At 34.7% G+C, this 11,339-nt stretch overlaps 2 non-coding genes across 2 annotated transcripts; both read right to left on the bottom strand.

Annotated features, from left to right (window-relative positions):
• Positions 1-866: 866 nt before the first annotated feature.
• On the bottom strand, positions 867-1,045 carry LOC117577207 (5.8S ribosomal RNA). Its single transcript, XR_004573086.1, has one exon. It is a non-coding gene; the product is annotated as a 5.8S ribosomal RNA (ribosomal RNA).
• Positions 1,046-1,619: 574 nt separating this feature from the next.
• LOC117577138 (small subunit ribosomal RNA) lies at positions 1,620-3,625 on the bottom strand. The gene has a single exon (XR_004573052.1). It is a non-coding gene; the product is annotated as a small subunit ribosomal RNA (ribosomal RNA).
• Between the last annotated feature and the right edge of the window lie 7,714 nt (positions 3,626-11,339).

Raw genomic sequence — 11,339 nt, 5'->3', positions numbered from 1 at the left:
CTATCGTTATAATATTGATTAAATATTACAATTCTAATGATGAATTTTCCATAACGGATATTCAGGTTCATCGGGCTTAACCTCTAAGCAGTTTCACGTACTATTTAACTCTCTATTCAGAGTTCTTTTCAACTTTCCCTCACGGTACTTGTTTACTATCGGTCTCATGGTTATATTTAGTTTTAGATGGAGTTTACCACCCACTTAGTGCTGCACTATCAAGCAACACGACTCTTTGGAACATCATCTAATAATCATTAACGTTATACGGGCCTGGCACCCTCTATGGGTAAATGGCCTCATTTAAGAAGGACTTAAATCGTTAATTTCTCATACTAGAATATTGACGTTCCATACACTGCATCTCACATTTGCCATATAGACAAAGTGACTTAGTGCTGAACTGATTTCTTTTCGCTCGCCGCTACTAGAAAATCCTTGTTAGTTTCTTTTCCTCCCCTATATTAATATGCTTAAATTCAGGGGGTAGTCCCATATGAGTTGAGGTTGTTTAATTACACTTATAGACAATTCTCTGCCTATTTTGAAAATATACTATTTTTTTCTTGAAGGTCCATAATATTCACAAAATTATTCTTTATACCATATTCGTTAATAAGAGGCAATTCTAGTTTATAAAATAATATATTTTATGCTAGACATTCCTCAATATTATTTGAAATGAATAAAGAACATATAATTCTTCAAATTTCTCATGCAACAGAGTTTTAGTATTTTCATTTATTAATTCATATTATGAATATCTTAAGCGAGAACTTTTTAGATTCACACTTATATTATCCAATAATATACAATGTGCTTAAAATTCCGAAAAATTTTTAAACAACTTATTTAGCATAGTCTTACAACCCTCAACCATATGTAGTCCAAGCAGCACTAAAAAATTAATTAAAGTACATAACAGCATGGACTGCGATATGCGTTCAAAATGTCGATGTTCATGTGTCCTGCAGTTCACACGATGACGCACAGTTTGCTGCGTTCTTCATCGACCCATGAGCCGAGTGATCCACCGCTTAGAGTGATACAATTTTTTTTTTTATTTCATTACGTCAAGAATATTTTATTGAAAGAAATTAAAAATACACCATTTTACTGGCATATATCAATTCCTTCAATAAAATTTTTTTTTTTATACCTAAATAAATGTTGCGAAATGTCTTAGTTTTACATAATCGATAATAATAAGATATATGACAAAGTATATTTTAGCTAAATTTATTTATTATGATCAACATATGTAAAGCGTTAACCTGCAAACAGGTACAACATTGTTTTTCTTTAGGTGTTGCGAACCAATGTATGCGCACTGGAATATGCACAATACATTTTGCAACGCATGTATATTATGGTACATATACACGCAGTTTTTTATTTTATCCAAAACACATAAAACACTCTTAATACAGTATATAATAATAATAATACATGACAAACGGTTTTTTAGCTAATTTAAATTTATTATATGTTGCATAATTGTATCTCATATGATTGAATAAAATATTTATATTTATTAGTTACATAATTTATTAAATATTGCAATTCCCTAAAAGAGAAAAACAAATTTAATTTATTAACGGTTAGATGCATTAAAACAATAATGATCCTTCCGCAGGTTCACCTACGGAAACCTTGTTACGACTTTTACTTCCTCTAAAATAATCAAGTTCGGTCAACTTTTTGCGAAACAACCGCAACACACAAGGCGTCACAGTGATCACGTCCGGAGACCTCACTAAATAATTCAATCGGTAGTAGCGACGGGCGGTGTGCACAAAGGGCAGGGACGTAATCAATGCGAGTTAATGACTCACACTTACTGGGAATTCCAAGTTCATGTGAACAGTTTCAGTTCACAATCCCAAGCATGAAAGTGGTTCAGCGGTTATACCCGGACCTCTCGGTCTAGGAAATACACGTTGATACTTTCATTGTAGCGCGCGTGCAGCCCAGGACATCTAAGGGCATCACAGACCTGTTATTGCTCAATCTCATTATTGCTAGACGCAATTTGTCCATTTAAGAAGCTAGTGTCCTTATAATGGGACAAACCAACAGGTACGGCTCCACTTATATAAACACATTCAAACACAATAAACATTTTACTGCCACCATGAATGAAGGCTATATATAAGCTTCAACACCATAATCCTGAAGATATCTATTTAATATATTTGAGTCTCGTTCGTTATCGGAATTAACCAGACAAATCACTCCACGAACTAAGAACGGCCATGCACCACCACCCATAGATTCGAGAAAGAGCTATCAATCTGTCTTACACACTTATGTTCGGACCTGGTAAGTTTTCCCGTGTTGAGTCAAATTAAGCCGCAGGCTCCACTCCTGGTGGTGCCCTTCCGTCAATTCCTTTAAGTTTCAGCTTTGCAACCATACTTCCCCGGAGCCCAAAAGCTTTGGTTTCCCGGGAAGCGACTGAGAGAGCCATAAAAGTAGCTACACCCAATTGCTAGCTGGCATCGTTTATGGTTAGAACTAGGGCGGTATCTGATCGCCTTCGAACCTCTAACTTTCGTTCTTGATTAATGAAAACATCTTTGGCAAATGCTTTCGCTTAAGTTAGTCTTACGACGGTCCAAGAATTTCACCTCTCGCGTCGTAATACTAATGCCCCCAAACTGCTTCTATTAATCATTACCTCTTGATCTGAAAACCAATGAAAGCAGAACAGAGGTCTTATTTCATTATCCCATGCACAGAATATTCAGGCATTTGAAGCCTGCTTTAAGCACTCTAATTTGTTCAAAGTAATTTGTACCGGCCCACAATAACACTCGATGAAGAGCACTAATGCAGGTTTTTAAATAGGAGGAACATATAAAAAAAGTACAAGTACCTAATTATATATAAGAACTCCACCGGTAATACGCTTACATACATAAAGGTATAGTACTAACTACAATTTGTAAGTTGCACTACCCGTATGAAGCACAAGTTCAACTACGAACGTTTTAACCGCAACAACTTTAAATATACGCTATTGGAGCTGGAATTACCGCGGCTGCTGGCACCAGACTTGCCCCTCCAATAGGTCCTTGTTAAAGGATTTAAAGTGTACTCATTCCAATTACAGGGCCTCGGATATGAGTCCTGTATTGTTATTTTTCGTCACTACCTCCCCGAGCTGGGAGTGGGTAATTTACGCGCCTGCTGCCTTCCTTAGATGTGGTAGCCGTTTCTCAGGCTCCCTCTCCGGAATCGAACCCTGATTCCCCGTTTACCCGTTGCAACCATGGTAGTCCTAGATACTACCATCAAAAGTTGATAGGCAGACATTTGAAAGATCTGTCGTCGGTACGAGACCATACGATCTGCATGTTATCTAGAGTTCAACCAGTGTAACGATCTTGCGATCGCTTTGGTTTTAGCCTAATAAAAGCACACGTTCCAGAAGGTCCGTGTTTTAATTGCATGTATTAGCTCTAGAATTACCACAGTTATCCAAGTAACTGTTAAACGATCTAAGGAACCATAACTGATATAATGAGCCTTTTGCGGTTTCACTATTAATTCGTGTGTACTTAGACATGCATGGCTTAATCTTTGAGACAAGCATATAACTACTGGCAGGATCAACCAGAATAATGTTCATTTCATTATGTAATATATTTTAAAATATAATTACATAAATCTTCAAATATGTAAAATACATGACAACTCACAAATATTTTTGAATAACAAACGATAATATTCAATAATTGTATATATATATATGTTATACTTGACATGTACTATACGAATGTGGCCATAATTAGATAGCATTCACGTTCGCTAGTTATAATTCACAATTGTTTATATAAATATATATACTTATATATAAATATATATGCATATAATCGTTCAAAAATATCATTTTATGTTCAACTTACTGTATATATTATATCACACATGCATATTTATAATTTAAATTCAATTAATTGAATAAAAAATTATTTTATTTTGATGACAAATTGATAATTTTATCTAATTCTGCATTTACGTGTAGACAATATTATATTAGTAAAAACCTCGTCCACAATAGTGTCCTAGAGGATTTTTTCAATTATTCACAAAATATTAATTCTTTAGCTACGAAACACCGTCTTCTTTTTGAAAAAGACATTTAATACATTATATGCTATATATAATAGTAATAATTATATATAACCATATAATAGTATCAATTTTTATATCGGATGAGACTAATAATTAATTAATAATAACATAATTATTACTTAATATGCAAACTGAAATATATGCATCCAATACATATATACGTGATGAGCACACACTGCCACCATGTATAGGTTTTGTGACACGTTTTCTACAATGCTCTTATTTTAGACAGACGTACCATCTAACGTATCTCCGTGTGAGCACATAGAATTTAATAATACAACAGTAAAAACTTCATTATTTTTAATTTTTTTAATCATATTGCCTTCTATAATGATTAAGTTCATATAATATTTAGTGATATGACTTATGCCGGCAAGACTCACTCCATATACAATTGCATATATATTTCACTGCGTGAAATTTCAAGCATTTGACATGCCTGCTAAAGCTTGATCACCCCTATCGAACTTTGTGATCGTGAGCGCTGCGTGAACCAGCTTCAATTTACTAAGACTCTAATAGCACCTAATATAGCTTTTTAGCAAAGTCGCACATCACTTAAGACACGAACCATCGAAATTAAAAACATCAACGTATCCAAGTCACGAACCATCGATATAGCAAGGACACAACGCTGTGTCGGTGTCAGCTGTTTTTAAAGTCGCAAACATGCCTGCAAGACACGAACCATGAATACATAGTCATATGGCGCGAATTTCACTCCTTCAAAATTCGAATTCGGTCACCACCTCACCATGTACTTATGCAGCCCACCCGCCTATAAGAACAGGCAACTTCAATATGACAAACTTGACTCAGCCACTCTCAGCCTGGAGAATTAAACCGCAAGAATGCCAAAAGCCGATTAGGTTGCAGGCAAGCACCACCAACAGCAGAACTTCATTAATAAGCAACTTAAAAATAACATATTCGGATCTACTGAGGACGATGATCATAACAGATTCTAGTGATGATTATGCCTAGACACCAGCTGCTACTAACATATCCAAAAAGCATATACCAGAGGAAAAAGCACCCAAGGAGATAAGCCACCGCCACATCTTCAAACTTCATTACCAGCATCAAGGACCTATCCAAAGCCATCTCTTGCGCCTTAGGCAAAGATGTAGAGGTCTCATAGCCAGCACTATATAACTTCATTCGAGTCATAACCTTCAACATTTTTATGCCTTTACTAAACTAAAGACTTTCTTGAAATAGTCATATAATATTTTCATATGATTCAACCCCGAGATGAACGCGCCATACGGTGGTCATTATTCACTTTGTCGACCGATTTTTCTCATATGACATGCCTGCCACGACCTCACCACCCCCTATATAGGTTTTGTGACAACGTTTCTACAATGCTCTTATTTTATTTAGTATTACCATCTAACGTATCTTTTGGTGCACTAATTTAATAATACAACAGTAAAACTTCATTATTTTTAACTTTTTTAATCATATTGCCCTATATGATTAGCTGCATATTGCATATATGACTTATCACTCATATATTGCGTCAATACTTGGCATGACATGCCTGCTGACATGCACCCCTATATAGTTTTTGTGACACGTTTCTTGTGAACCACGTCTTATCAACTGCAATGCCACATGCCACTCATACATCCACATATCATTTTGTGAAACGTTTTTCTCATATTACATACCACCTATCTTTATGTTGCACATCAATAATGCAACAGTAAAATTATATTTTAACTTTTTTAATCATATTGCCTTCTATATGATTATTTTCATATATATTTATATATATGACTTATGCCGGCATGACACTCCATATAAAATAGTCATATATATTTCACTTGTGAAATTTTTCTCATATGACATGCCTGCCCGACCTCACCACCCCTATATAGGTTTTGTGACACGTTTTCTACAATCTCTTATTTTATTTAGTATTACCATCTAACGTATCTTTTTGTTGCACTAATTTAAATACAACAGTAAAACTTCATTATTTAAACTTTTTTAATCATATTGCCTTCTATATGATTATTTTCATATTATATATATTCACTTGTGAACTTTCTATCATGATATACATATCATATATCACGGTAATGACTTATCCACGCTGACTCATAGACATCTCATATATGCTCGACATTTTCAATAGTACAAACGCTGCTATATATGTTTTGTGACACGTTTCTACAACCAGCTCATTTTTACTAAGGTATACCACCTAATGTATCTATCATGTTGCACTAATTTAATAATGCAACAGTAAAACTTCATTATTTTTAACTTTTTTAATCATAGCACCCTTCTATATGATTAGCAACCTATATTATTTATATATGACTTATCCGCGCAAGACTCACTCCATATACATAGTCATATATATTTCACTTGTGAAATTTTTTCTCATATGACATGCCTGCTCGACATCACCACCCCAAATATAAGTTTCTTGTGACACGGAGCTTTTCTATACACCAGCTCATTGAACTAATGCTATTATTTTTAACTTTTTTTAATCATAATATATCTTATTCACAATTATATTATTTAATAACAAACTGAGATAAGCTGCACATCCAGGATGATCAACATAGCACGATATGACTCCAGACTGCAATATTTCACAATTGCCTTCTAATATTCATTTTCAGTATGATCTTATGCCACCGACAGTACAACGCCGGCAAGCTCACGACACATGCACAATACATAGTCAGCTCATATTTCACCAGATACCACCTTTCCTCATACTTGATGTCTGCACCTAATTCTCGACATGCAACGCTAGTAAGCTATATAGGTTTTTAATCACGTTGCCTTCCAGAATGATTATTTTCATATAGTATTTATATATGCCTAATGCCAGCATGTTGCACCATATAATAGCTCATGCAGAGCAGTTTGAAGACTTCTCATATGACAGCCTGCCCGAATCATATTGCCTTATAGGTTTTGTGATTCATCTACAATGCTCTTATAATATTATTGCTACCACAGTCCACGTGCATAGTGGCGCAACTAATTGGTGCCGCACAGAGCAAAACGAGCTGATATATTTTGTAAGCACCTCAGCGAAGCCTTCAAGCCATAATAAGATGCACCGACCTGGATATCTCAGCTACGCAACGTATATATGAACTTGCCGGCCAAGACAACAACCATAAGAGCTCAGCTATGGTCTCGGTGGATGAGGTCAACTTGAGATCATATGACTCAAGACGAATAAATCGCCGGGCGCTGATGCATTGAAGCACTGGCTGTTAAGCTTCTTCCCCCTCCCTACTACAACTCCTCGCCAAATATACAGCAGGTGCTTTCAGCTAAGGACATTTCCAACATCTGGAAACGAGCAGAGGTAATTCTTATACCCAACCTGGCAAACCTGAAGCCAATCTTGGCTCTTATCGTCCGATAAGTTTGACTGTCGATACATGACAAATCTCTATAAGAGTATTTTTGCGCAGAGTATTGCCAGTGCTGAAGAGAAGCTGGGTTGATTCCGGATCACCAGTTTGGCTTCAGGCGTTCTCACTCCACCCCCGGAACAATGCACCGTTTATCAAAGTGATACTGGCGCATTCAATATTTTTAACTTTTGCATGCTGCGCCGTAATGATGACGTGAAGCAAGCTTCGACAGAGTCTGGCAGGCTACTGCTTAAGCCAGATAAACTGCCTCACCCATTATTTCATTTCTGAAATCTTACCTCGACAACAGAAGCTGACATGTCAGATGCTCGAGATCACCATCTACCATATAGGTATCGAGCCGGTGTACTACAAGGTAGCGTCCTAGGCCCTTATTGTACCGTTGTACACAGCGGACATGCTACATTTTCAACGAAACCTATTGGTTGCCACATACATTAGACACAGCCTCCTTGCCACAGCAGGAACCCTTCAGGATGCGTCGGAAATAATTCAAATCAGCTAAACACCATCGAAGCCTGGCTGCGAGGTGGAACACTCGGTAAACCTGAGAAGTCCACGCAAACCACATTTGCACTCCGCAACGGCAATTGCCGCGCCTGTCAGTCTCAATGGGGAATATATGCCGAAATCCCACGCCCAAATACCTGGGCATGACGCTCGACAGGCGGTTAACATGGCGCCTAACACATCCTTATGAGAAAGCAGGCTGAAGAGATGCAGCAATTCCAAACTTCATTACGCTCGAAGCTTTAAAAGCAAACTTAAACTGCTATATACAAACCATCATTAAGCCAATCTGGACTTATGACATCCATGCCGGCACTGCTGCTGCAAATCCAACTGCAGGAGTCCAAAGGCTGCAGAACAAGGCTCTGAGAATGGTCTCGAACGCTCATGCCTTACCATGACAACAGCACCATCCACGAGGTACTCAGGGTTTTGGGTAGAAGATGAATTCGAAAAGTGAGCACGAATTACATCAACAGGCTCCATAACCACCCAAACACATGGCCATGTTGCACATCTTGGACAACAGCCAAACCGTCAGAAGACTTAAAAGAAAATCCCCTCCTTCCATAGGATGATGATTTCCTCCATAACCCTACCAACCATCTCTTGGTGAGGCATCGACAAGGCTGCCTCAAATATTTATGACACGTTTTCTACAACCAGCTCATTTTACTAAGGTATACCACCTAATGTATCTTTATGTTGCACTAATTTAATAATGCAACAGTAAAACTTCATTATTTTTAACTTTTTAATCATATTGCCTTCTATATGATTATTTTCATATATTATTTATATATGACTTATGCCGGCATGACACTCCATATAAATAGTCATATATATTTCACTTGTGAAATTTTTCTCATATGACATGCCTGCCCGACCTCACCACCCCTATATAGGTTTTGTGACACGTTTTCTACAACCAGCTCATTTTACTAAGGTATACCATCTAAACGTATCTTTATGTTGCACTAATTTAATAATACAACAGTAAAACTTCATTATTTTTAACTTTTTTAATCATATTGCCTTCTATATGATTATTTTCATATATTATTTATATATGACTTATGCCGGCAAGACTCACTCCATATACATAGTCATATATATTTCACTTGTGAAATTTTTCTCATATGACATGCCTGCTCGACATCACCACCCCTATATAGGTTTTGTGACACGTTTTCTACAACCAGCTCTCATTTTACTAAGGTATACCTAATGTATCTTTATGTTGCACTAATTTAATAATGCAACAGTAAAAACTTCATTATTTATAACTTTTTTAATCATATTGCTTCTAATAATCATATATTATTTATATGACTTATGCCGGCATATACTCCATATACATATGTATTATATATTTCACTTGTGAAATTTTCTCATATGACATGCCTGCTCGACATCACCACCCCTATATAGGTTTTGTGACACGTTTTTCTACAATGCAGCTCATTTTATATAAGGTATACCACCTAATGTATATTTATTCATAATGTGAAAACTTCATTATTTTTAACTTTTTCATTATATGATTTTCATGCCTGCCCGACTCACCACCCCTATATAGTCATATATATTTTGTGACAATTTTCTCATACAATGCCTGCTCGACCTCATTTTATATAGGTTTTGTGACACGTTTTCTACCACCTAATGTACTAAGTATTACCATCTAACGTATGCATGTTGCACTATTTAATAATACAACAGTAAAACTTCATTATTTTTTAACTTTTTTAATCATATTGCCTTCTATATGATTATTTTCATATATATTATTTATATATGACTTATGCCGGCAAGACTACACTCCATATACATAGTCATATATATTTCACTTGTGAAAATTTTTGTCATATGAGTTGAACTCATATCTCTATAGAACCTGACACACGTTTCTACAATGGCTCATTTTACTAAGGTTCACCTAAAAAATTTATGTTGCCATTTAATAATGCAACAGTAAAACTTCATTATTTTTAACTTTTTAAAATCATATTGCCTCTTATCTTCATATATTATTTATATATTAAAAACTATTACATAGACATATATATTTCACTTGTGAAATTTTCTCATATGACATGCCTGCCCGATCACCACCCTATATAGGTTTTGTGACACGTTTTCTACAACCCGCTCATTTTACTAAGGTCTTGTATCTTTATGTGGCACTAATTTAATTCATACTTCATTATTTTGTTATCAATAATTTGATTATTAAATTTTTTGTCAAAGTTGAACTCATATCTCGGTAGTAGAACCTCATATCATATGGCTGCAGTTCAATAAAAAATTCACCAAGTCCAAAAAATTTTTTCTCAAGTTAAATTCAAAATCTTATCTCATTATATTAATAAACTGTATAAAATGATATATTTAAAAAGTTTTTTTCTTCAATTTTCATATGTTGAAATTTTTTGTCAAAGTTGAACTCATATCTCGGTAGAACCTCATATCATATGGCTGCAGTTCAATAAAAAAATTCACCAAGTCACCAAATTTTTTTTTTCTCAAGTTAAATTCAAAATCTTATCATCATTATATTAATAAACTGTATAAAATGATATATTAAAAAAGTTTTTTCTTCAATTTTCATATGTTGAAATTTTTTGTCAAAGTTGAACTCATATCTCGGTAGAACCTCATATCATATGGCTGCAGTTCAATAAAAAATTCACCAAGTCCAAAAAATTTTTTCTCAAGTTAAATTCAAAATCTTATCTCATTATATTAAAAAACTGTATAAAATGATATTAAAAAGTTTTTTCTTCAATTTTCATATGTTGAAATTTTTTGTCAAAGTTGAACTCATATCTCGGTAGAACCTCATATCATATGGCTGCAGTTCAATAAAAAATTCACCAAGTCCAAAAAATTTTTTTCTCAAGTTAAATTCAAAATCTTATCTCATTATATTAATAAACTGTATAAAATGATATTTAAAAAGTTTTTTCTTCAATTTTCATATGTTGAAATTTTTTGTCAAAGTTGAACTCATCTCTCGGTAGAACCTCATATCATATGGCTGCAGTTCAATAAAAAATTCACCAAGTCCAAAAAATCTTTTTCTCAAGTTAAATTCAAAATCTTATCTCATTATATTAATAAACTGTATAAAATATATTAAAAAGTTTTTTCTTCAATTTTCATATGTTGAAATTTTTTGTCAAAGTTGAACTCATCTCTCGGTAGAACCTCATATCATATGGCTGCAGTTCAATAAAAAATTCACCAAGTCCAAAAAATTTTTTT

This window comes from Drosophila albomicans, unplaced genomic scaffold (assembly GCF_009650485.2).
Source record: "Drosophila albomicans strain 15112-1751.03 unplaced genomic scaffold, ASM965048v2 utg000076l_pilon, whole genome shotgun sequence".
Taxonomy (NCBI): Eukaryota; Metazoa; Arthropoda; class Insecta; order Diptera; family Drosophilidae; genus Drosophila; species Drosophila albomicans.
The sequence above is the reverse complement of the archived record's forward strand: the minus strand, read 5'-3'. Positions and strand labels throughout refer to the sequence as shown.